The sequence below is a fragment of the Aquarana catesbeiana genome, linkage group LG01, assembly GCF_042186555.1.
Source record: "Aquarana catesbeiana isolate 2022-GZ linkage group LG01, ASM4218655v1, whole genome shotgun sequence".
Classification (NCBI taxonomy): Eukaryota; Metazoa; Chordata; class Amphibia; order Anura; family Ranidae; genus Aquarana; species Aquarana catesbeiana.
In genome coordinates, this window is record NC_133324.1 from 110,000,880 (window position 1) to 110,011,775 (window position 10,896).

General features: G+C 47.4%; 1 pseudogene; it reads left to right on the forward strand.

Annotated features, from left to right (window-relative positions):
- The first annotated feature begins 10,571 nt into the window (after positions 1-10,571).
- On the forward strand, positions 10,572-10,693 carry LOC141124331 (U2 spliceosomal RNA; annotated as a pseudogene).
- Positions 10,694-10,896: the final 203 nt, after the last annotated feature.

Here is a 10,896-nt window from a genome sequence, read left to right on the forward strand (position 1 = left end):
ACAGGATATTACCAAAACTATTGTGACGATCATCACTTAATTAGGGGAGGGGTTGGTGAGCCAAAGGAAAAGTCATCTATACTCCCAAGCCTCAATGGAGACATGCCCATAGAGTAAAACAAAAGCAAACTTAAAAATAAAAAAGACTGGGGCAAAAAATTGGGGACTGAGTGGACAAAGTGTCCAGGACAGATCTATCGGCCTAGTAGAATGGCTGAGCATCTATAAATTTGAGGATCCAAGAGAAAACATTTTTTGTGAGTTCATTTCAGCCATTTCTGGATTTGGAACTCTTGTGGGGGGTGCCTTCCTTCCGGGTGCGATTAGAGGAGGGAACCTTCTGCCACATTGTAGGCGGCGGGGGTAGGGTGGTTACTAAGTCCCAATCTGGGAGTTGAGGGGGGCTGATCCCCAAGACGTCACAGAAGTTGGTTAGATCTTCTGGATACCGTAGAACAGCGGATCTGCCTTGGTTCTTGGCTGTAAGGGTGAAGGGAAATCCCCATCGATAGGGGATATTTTCTTCTTGAAGGATACGTAGAAGAGGTTGCAAGAGTCTGCGCTTCTGTAAGGTTATCCAGGAGAGATCTGGAAACAGTTGCAGGTGTGCATCCTGGAAGGTTATTTTGCATGTCAGGCGGGATTGACGCATAATGTCCTCCTTTAAGGGGTATGAGCTTATTCTGCAAATAATGTCCCTCGGTTTGGAAGTAAGATTCTTGGGGCGGAGGGCCCGGTGGGCTCTATCCATTTCGATACGATTGGTTAGGGGGTCCCCAAGTAGATTGTTAAATATGTGTTGTAATTTGTTGTGGATGTCTTCCGGACCGTCCGTCTCCGGAACCCCCCGCACCCGAATATTATTTCTGCGCCCCCTATTAACCAAGTCCTCAAGGTGGCGCTGCATTTCTCTTAGTTGGTTACGGTGGTCTGCTCCTTGGGGTTGAGTCCTATGGACTGCTAGTTTAGTTTCTTGGATTTCTTCTTCGGCCATTTCCACCCTGTCAGCTAGGTGTTTAAGGCCTGTTTGTAGTATCTGTATTTCTGAGCGACAAGTAGATTTTACATCTGCAATCAGCTGTTTGAAGTCATCTTTGGTGGGCATCGCCTGTAAATAGGAGTACCACTCATTGGGGAGTGGGTGATGGGGGACTGGCAGCGGGTTTTGCTGTGGTGGTCGTTGATGGGATACTTGCTGATGTTGCACTTGTAGTACAGTTTCACCCCGCGTGGTGGGTATGGGTTGTGGGGATGCAGTCCATACATTTCCCCAGGGCTGGCCCTGAGTGTGTAATGGGGCCTCGGTCTCTTCCAGAGTGTGACGTTGGGGGGCATAGGCTGGGTCCCTTCGGTCTAAATTGGGGGGGCGTGCGGCCTGTTCTTTGGGCGTACTCAGTGCTTGAGAGAATGAGAGTCTCTGCGTTTTAGGTGGGGGTGACCCAGGTGTGAGGGTTCTGAAGGCCGCCGCGGAGTCATCCGGTCCATGTGAGGCATTGAATGCCGGGAATCTTGGGTCCGGCAAGGCCGGAAAGTCCGCTGATATGTCAGAAGATGATGGGGATCCCGGGGCATCCCCTGTCAGGCAGGGATCTGAGGCTGTCCGCAGCAGGCGCGGGAAGGCCTCCGAGCATTGAGTGTAGAGGGAAGGAGGGGGGTCAAACATGGCGGCTGGGGGGTCACGTGGCGAGGTCCCGGGATGGCCAGGGCTAATCATGCTCACCGTTCCCAGAGGAGAGGAGATGCCTGTGGCGTGTTGTGGGACTGGTGTTGCGCCGACCGGGTCTCGGTGTGGGCTCGGGTCTGGCTGGGAGAGCTGCGTGGTGAGCCTGGAGCGGGCCGCCGCGGCCTCCAGCGCCATATTGGCTGTGCTCTTAGACGGGCTGTCGGTCTGCGAGAAGAAGGACCAGAGGTCCGATGATGAGCCGGGTGGTGGTTGTGACGACCCCCGTGCTTTAGTGGGTCGGGGGGCCTTAGATCTGCCCATGTAGCTGTAGCGTAGCGTCCCCAAATCGATCTGTAGCTGCGGGCTTAGAGAGAGCAGACGGCTCAGGCGTCCATCTAGGTCGGCTTCCGGTCACGCCCCCCGATAGCATGTTTTAACATTTTCCGCAGACAAATGTCTGTTGTCCGATTTTCCAAGCGTGTGTACACAAGTCCGTCGGACAAAAGTCCAAAGTACAAACACGCATGCTCGGAAGCAAGGACAAGTCAGAAGCGGTCGGTATTGTAAACTAGCATTCGTAATGGAGAATTAACATTCGTGACGTGGCAAATTATGAAATCTCGAAATGTAGCGCACAATTCTCTTCTTTAATGGGATAATAATGAAGCTGCTTTGCTGGTGATACTGATGGACGTATTACAAACAAATTTTCAAAGGATTTTTTTTTCTAATGATATCAAGAATATAATTATTATGCTTTTTTTTTTTTTTTTTTTTTTATTTGGGAAAGTTACCACAGCGCCATTATCTTGTAGTTTATAAGATCAAAGATACAACTATGTTGGTGTCCCTTGTCAATTTTACATTGTATTTTTTAAAATGTAACTGCCTACTCCCAAACTGTCATTTGAAGTAAAACACATAGCCAAGTATTATTCTACACAATTTTTTTATTGTGCATTAAAAAAAGAAAACAAATAAAATTAGACATGCTATCTACCAATAGAACTTAACCAAAAAGTGCATTCTATGCATCCAAAAAGATATAAAATATAATAAATCAAATCAATATTCTACCAAAAAAATAATGTCAAAGCAATAACGCCAAGGCCAAAATAAATAACACGCTATCTCCTCCAATTCCGCAACATGTTGGTCGACGAACGGCCATTCAGAAATGAACTGAAAAGCACGGAATGAAAAGCGAGAACTGAAAAGCACGAAATGAAAAGCGCGAACTGAAAAGTGCTAATTGAAAAGCGCAAAAAGAAAAGAGCGAATCAACACTCACCAAACTTCTACTAACACGAAATTAGCAGAAGGAGCCCAAAGGGTGGCGCTGAAGAGCTGAAAAACCATGTAGTACGTCGCTACATTCGTGATTGTTGGCCAACAATTGGGTGCTGTGTGTAGGCAAGACAAGTTTGGGCCACCACCTTCGGACAAAAGTCCACGGTTTTGTTGGCCAACACTCCGATCGTGTGTAGGAGGCTTTAGAGAGGCAAGGATGCGGAATTCCCTTCCACAAGCGGTGGTCTTAGCGGGGGGCATCGATAGTTTCAAAAGACTATTAGATAAGCACCTGAACGACCACAACATACAGAGATATACAATGTAATACTGACATATAATCACACACATAGGTTGGACTTGATGGACTTGTGTCTTTTTTTTTCAACCTCACCTACTATGTAACTATGTAATATCTGTAGTGTGGCTTCATGTTGTTAGTGAATGTAAATCTGCTAGTACATCTAGCACTCCCCTCCCACAGACTGACAATGCTGCTGCCAAAGGTGCCTCCCTGTGCTCTTTCATCCAGAGTGGGGGCAGTCTAATACAGGAGGTGTGTTACTGGCCAGATCATCAGGTGAAAACAGTAGGTAAGAAGCCTAAGAAAATAAAATTGATGCAGCCACCACATCTAATGATTGGTAAGCTGCAGTGTATTACATTTTTGGTTTTGGGTTTAATACCACTTTAAAGTGGTTCCAAAACCATTTTTTACCTTAACGCATCCCTTGCATTAAAGTGGATGTAAACCCGATTCATGAAATTTGAGCTGGGCACATGTATCTGCAGTGTTTTCTTATCTCTCTTCAAAGCACTAAGTCCTGTGCCTTTCTCCTGCTCCGTTCTTCTGTTTTCTGCATTATAACTTCTGACAAGTTCTCCGTCAACTGAGATAAAAGCAGCCTGAAATTTGAGTCGGGGGGAGGTTATATTAGCTGACAGTTTGCCCTGTTACAGGACAGCTCTGGAAGTCTCTGCCTATGTGGAGGGGGTGTGCCTTTTCTCCAATCAGCTTGGCTGTATGTCCAGACTTCACTTCCAGTGCTGAACAGCAAGAGAAAATCTCTAACGTGATCTGAACTTTCTAAAGGATATATACAGCTGAAGACAGCAGATATACATGTAAAACTTAGTATGGAGATTTGTTTCATCTCTGTGTATCATCTGAGGCTGTTCACTTTACTGGGTATATGTAAGGTGTCACGGAACGAACACAAGTCCAATGGATCTGGCTATAGGAACCCCAAGAACTAGACAACACCAGTCTTGGAGTACATCAGAACTGCCTTTATTTTGAGATCTCACAGACCTTTTTATATCAGGGATGACTCAAAGCTAACCTAATTAACATGACCTAATTTACTACAAAATGTACCCAGACCAGATGACAGTCTTGTGGGCACCGGGCTTCACACATTAATACAATTAACAATACAAACAACAATCTCCCCCCTCCTCAGCCTAGACCATTCGTCTATTAGCCAGGGCTGGTGGCTAATGTGATCAGCTCTCTCAATTAACATAAACACAGGTTGATAACACCAGCATCTCCTCACAGGATGTGTCCCAACAGAATGAATCAGTCTTATCAGCAGGGGGCTGCTGGAGGAATCCCCCCTCCCTCTTCAGGGACACAAATATACAGTAAGGAGTCCCCATACAATATATACATGACTGAGTCCGATTAATACAGTTCAGACTGGATTTCTCATTCACCTCAAATGCTAGGGCCCATAATCGGTGGGCAACAGGCTTGCATACAGTCCTCTCCAACATCCTCCGCTCTGGCCATGCCCGTGACATTTCTCCCCTTTCGGCAGGAGACTAACACAGGAGGAGACCCCAGACGGGTTGACTCCGAAGTTAGTCCACAGCTCCAGTCCTCTACTGCCTGTACCCACACAGTACCCCAAACAAATCATCCCAAACAGTGCATTACTCACCCAGCCATCCTCTGCCTCTCTCAGAGAACATATCTGCCGCTGGGGAGAGGCCCGGACTGGCTCTTCTCCCTGGAATCCTTTCTGCCGCTGGAGAGAAGACAGGGGGACTGGGCTCACTCCATCCTGCTGTTGGGGATCTGGGCCGACTGCCCAGCATCCCTGGGGTATACAGGTGGGGACTGAAGTCCCATCAACCGACACCAGATCAAGCTGCAGTTGTGAGGTGATGACTGCATTCTCTCCTTGGATCCTGATCTGCAGCTCGCGATAGACTGCCACCTCCTCACCTTGGGCCTCCACAATTGCTGCAGGTGTGGGGCAGGGGTCTTGGACCCTCTGTCCGGTTGCCAGCACTTCTGCTGGGGGTTTGCCAGGTGGTTCCTCCTCTACAGAAACGTCTATTAAATCCCCAGTCTCTGGAATTGGTAAAAGTGTGGGACAGAGGTCTTGGACCCTCTGTTCAGTTACCAGATCTTCAGCTGGAGAAGTTTGTTTTAACTCCATAGATGCTGCTGGCAGAAAATCACATGTCCCTGTCATTGTTGTGGGAGAAAGGCTGACTACCTCTTCTCTCAGGAAGGCTGAAGCCACTGTTGGTGCTGGGCAGAACACAGTGAACTTTGGCCCTGATAGCAGCTCTTCTGCTGGAGGCTCATCAGGTTGTTCTTCCTCAGCAGAAAAGTCTATTAAATCCTCTACCTCTATAACTGGTGTCTGTGGATAGAGGTTCACCATCTCCTGTCCGTGGAACTCAGAAGATGCCATCAGTGCTGGGCAGAGGTTAGCAGAGCTCTGCCCTGTTGTCAGCACTTCAGTTTTGGGGATGGCAATCTCCAGATTTTCCACTGCAGATTCTCTGGCATGCTGCTGGACAGGCACATTCCTCCATCCAAGATCATCCCATGCAGAAACAGGATCATCAAGGTCAGTCAGCACTTGCTGCATCCGCCATAAGACCTCCGCCTCCATAGCTGTGGGGGCAGGTTGGCAAAGCACACTATCGCTCTGCCACATTGCCGACTCTTCAGCCAGGATTTCAGGGTTGTCAGCTGGTATTTCCTGATAGTCCCAGGCAAAGGGAGCCCAGCCCTGGCACTGAGCAATGTCTAGCAGCCGTCTGTAGGCGATCTCTAGCTCCCATTCCTGAACGGCCAGAAACTCCAAATCTTCCTGTGCCCAGTGCACTTCCGAAATGTTCAGTAGCCCTTCTCTGAAATCCATGATTTCGTCCACCCGCCGCTCCAAATCACTCCCAAAGTTAGGGTCCCCTGTCAGCTTCACAAACAACAGTCCCAAGCCGCCGTAGCTTAAGCCTTCCGTTGGGCTGTCATCCGCTATCCAGGGACATGCTTGGGATACATGCCACCGGAGGGCTCTGTAGCTCTCATCCAGCTTCATCTCTGCCCAGACCAGCCTGCTTAATTCAGCTGTCTGCTTCTTGTGTGGTTTTTCTCCCAAAAACCGCACCCGCAGTCCGTACTGCGACCAGTACCTTTCCTCGATGGAGGGGAGAACTTTTCCCTGGTGTCGCTGCTCACGGGCTAGCGCTTCCTTCCAGAGTTTGCAGCGAATAGAATCACACCATCCCAGCAGGACCTGCTCCGATACTGGTCCTCTGTGCTGTATCTGCATCTCTCGCAACCTCCTTCTGAATTCCTCATCCATGGCGGCTGGTATCTGTACCTCTCCTCTCCTGGTATCTGTACCTCTCCTCTTCTGCTATCTGGACCTTGGATCCAGATGGAAGTTTGGATGTCCCAGACTTCAGGAAGCTTTCCCGCTGCTTGCCACCAATGTCACGGAACGCCCCACACTCCGCTTGAGTGCTTCCGTCATATACCGCTTCCTAAGTTCTGGAACACAAGTCCAATGGATCTGGCTATAGGAACCCCAAGAACTAGACAACACCAGTCTTGGAGTACATCAGAACTGCCTTTATTTTGAGATCTCACAGACCTTTTTATATCAGGGATGACTCAAAGCTAACCTAATTAACATGACCTAATTTACTACAAAATGTACCCAGACCAGATGACAGTCTTGTGGGCACCGGGCTTCACACATTAATACAATTAACAATACAAACAACAATCTCCCCCCTCCTCAGCCTAGACCATTCGTCTATTGGCCAGGGCTGGTGGCTAATGTGATCAGCTCTCTCAATTAACATAAACACAGGTTGATAACACCAGCATCTCCTCACAGGATGTGTCCCAACAGAATGAATCAGTCTTATCAGCAGGGGGCTGCTGGAGGAATCCCCCCTCCCTCTTCAGGGACACAAATATACAGTAAGGAGTCCCCATACAATATATACATGACTGAGTCCGATTAATACAGTTCAGACTGGATTTCTCATTCACCTCAAATGCTAGGGCCCATAATCGGTGGGCAACAGGCTTGCATACAGTCCTCTCCAACATCCTCCGCTCTGGCCATGCCCGTGACATAAGGGTTTACATCCACTTTAAGGTAAAAAATGTTTAGGCATCGATTTTGGCCCTTCAACCCCTTTTATACTTAAATGAGCCCTCATTCGATCAAGCGCTGTGCATGTCTGCAGCTTTTCTCTCTCCTCACTTCTGTCTGTCACTGTCTTTGCTGGAGCACTGGGAGCCACTGGCTCCCAGTGCTGTCAATCAAAGCCAGTGATGAGGGAGCAGGGGGTGGGTCCGAGTTCCACTGTCTGTGTCAATGGATGCAGCAGCTTCCCATGGGGGCACAGGACAGAGGGGAGGGGCCAGGCATGCCGGCTGGGGATCAGAGTAGAGGAGGTTCGGGGCCGCTCTGTGCAATTCTATTGCACAGAGCATGTAAGTATAGACATGTTTGTTAATAAAAATAATTAAGAAAAATAATTTACAATCACTTTAAAGAGTAACTCCACTTTTGTTGAGAAAAAACATTCCCCTCTGGGTGACCTATGTACAGTGCAAGGATTTTAACAAACTTTGTTGCAGATTCCTACCTTTTGTTATTCAGAAGAAATAGCTGTTATTTGTTTGTCTGTGTCCATGTGCTGAGTGAATCTGTATGAGAGTCATTTTATAATTATCAATCAGCTACTGCACCTCGGCTCTAATAAGGATATTGGCAAGGTCTGCGTCCCTTTAGACGTGATTTCCCTTTGGGAGTATTTCACAAAAACTGACATTTTTTCTGCAGGGGATGCCAAAAATGCCAATCACACAAGCAGGAAATTAAATTTTCAGGGGGTTCCGTACACTATCTGTGTACAGAACACCTCCGGGTAGCCATTCTGCATTGCATTTTACAGAAAATTACAGAGCTGCAGATTGAAAAGGAAAGGTCATTTTTAATAACATTCAATTACAATATGACTTGAGTCGCAATTGTATACGCTATATTATTATTTTTTTTATATGCTGTTTTTTTCCCCACAAGTGGAGTTACCTTTTAAGGCTAGTTCAGCAAATTGATCCAGATCTGACAGGTCAAGAAAGCCAAACAAGCGTAGCTTAGGGTCAAGTCCTATCATTAAATTGAAGTCTCTGTTGATGTAGTAGTAATTTGTTGCCAGCAGTGCTACAATTTGGGACACCTCCATACCATATGTATTAATGTGCCCTTCACTCTGCTGAATCTGATGTATATTTGATTTGATGTCTGACCATAGCTATGCCATTCCTGAGGAGTACAATAAGTGTGATTAGTAACAGATAACTAAGTGACTCGTGTTAGATGGGGAGACATGTGGGACTTAACGCTTCAACCCCATGTTCTTTTCTTGTTACATGTTCTAGGTCCTCCTCCCATCCCACTTTACACTATGGTGATGCTGGAGCCTTAATAAACTAGAATAAAATATAGACAGGAGATCATCAGTATAGTGTTGCAATAAGGGTTAAAAGATCCATTTTACCATATACTAAGGGGTTGCTTCCTGTGGTTTGAACGGAGTACCAGAGTAAAATTCCTCTTTTAGCACTGAGAACTCCTCTGTCAATTGTAGAAAGCTTTTAAGATATTATTTTGAAATATTTGATATACATATATTTATATTTTGGTGCTGAATTTTGATGGCTGATGAACAATCTGGAATAAATATGGACTGATCTAGGTGTATAAAAGTTTATTAATGAGTTTTAAAATTCTGTTAGCTAGGACTTTTGCTATGATCTTAATGTTAGTGGTGAGGAGGGAAATAGGTCTACAGCAGGGCTTTTTTTCAGCCGGAACGTGCGTTGCGGCACCTCTGGAAGCCCTCTCCTCTCCAACCTGTCATTTAACACAGCAGCCAGCAGAGGAAGTTTTCTGCACAGCTCAGTTCCTCAGCTACTGGCTTCTCTGTGTCAGGGCTGGGTACTAGGGTTGCCACCTGTCTGGTTTTGACCCGGACAGTATGGGTTTAGAATGCTGTGCCCGGGTTTTCTGCCTGAGACCCGGACACCAGTGCCGCTGACAGGGGGTACCATGGAGCCTCCTGTAGGGGCCCCAGCACACAGGGGGACCCACACAGCAGGGGGATTGGAGTGGCACGTGGTGGGGGGGCAATTACAGAGGAGTCAAAACATAAGGGGGAGAGAGAGAGGCGACAGGCAGCTGCTGGTGCATTCGTTTTTAATAAATTAAATGTTTAAAAACAATCCACTCACTCTCCATGTCAAAGCTGTAGGCATGTCAGTCTGTGAAGTCCGCTGCCCCCATTCTCCCCTCCGATCCATGCTGCTGTCTCACTGAATCACTGGAGGAAGCCAAGGATACAGAGCTGCGGGGAAACTGTAGTGAGCTGTCAGATAGCCTGGGATGCTGTGACCAATCCGAGTGTTTCCGGAGGCTTAACCACGCCTCCATCATCAGAGGCTGACAGTTCACATGAGTTTTCCGCGGCTCTCTGTTTCCTCCAGCAATTCAGTGAAAACAGCAGCGTGGATCGGGAGAATCGCTCTGACATGGAGAGTGAGTGGATTGTGAGTGGATTAGAAGTATGTCAGCTATCTCTGGTCCTGGAGGTTCTCATTAGATCAAAGGAGGACTGGGACTTTGCTACATGTATATATGTCAGCCCCCCCCCCCCCCCCCCACTCTTGTATATATGTCAGCCCCCCTGCTCTATCCAAACTGACAATGAAAGGTCATGCCCATACATACACTTTAAGGACTATAATGGATGTGGAGAAATGTAATTTTTTTTTTTTAGACAGTTAAATGGGATATATTGTATATTAAAGCCCAACTCCAGCCAAAAATATTTTATTTTTCTTCTGGACTGGTCAGGACAGGAACTGAGCTGAAATCTCTACAATATTTTTATTGCTGTCTTTGCTTTTGTTCTCCCCCCCAATTACATTTTTGTACTTCTGAGGGACATCCCCCCAGTATAGGCATAGAAAAAAAAATAAAACTTGACAGATTGACTATTTGCCAATCACAACCCTGCCTCTTTTCTCCACAACCTCGTCTCCACACCTCTACTGCAGCATAAGGTAAGGCCATGGATCACCGCCTTCCCGATTTTGCCGGCGATCAATTGAGCAAGCGAGTGCGGGGGGGGGGGGGGTTAGGGGGTAGTGTGAGGGGGCCAGGTTTGTTTGCTGCCCCCCAAAATATTGAGCACCAGCTGCCGCTGCCTTTCACTAACACCAACAATGGGTCACTATTCCTCCTACTCATACCAATTGTAGCCATGGTGTTAGCACTACTGACAAACAATCGCTTCTCGGCCTTTTGGCTAAGATCAAGTGTAGTATCTGTTCTTATCAGTTGCCAGGAGGTGGCGCTTGCTTCTGTCCCTGATCTACAGCGAATTGGTATCAGGGATGGCGGAGGCTATGCAAAATCTGCTGGTGTAAAGGCAACCTGGAGTGGTTTGTAGCCGAAATGGAAGCCTTCTGATGGGGATGGAGAACCACTGGGTCCGGCTGAAGGGTCGGGTCCCTGGCCTTCTGGCCTAGATTGGGGTAGCTCTAGCTCCGGTCAGTTTTTCGGGAGACAACACTTACTCCTCCTTTGGGGAGGGGGGGTGGTTAGTATTTC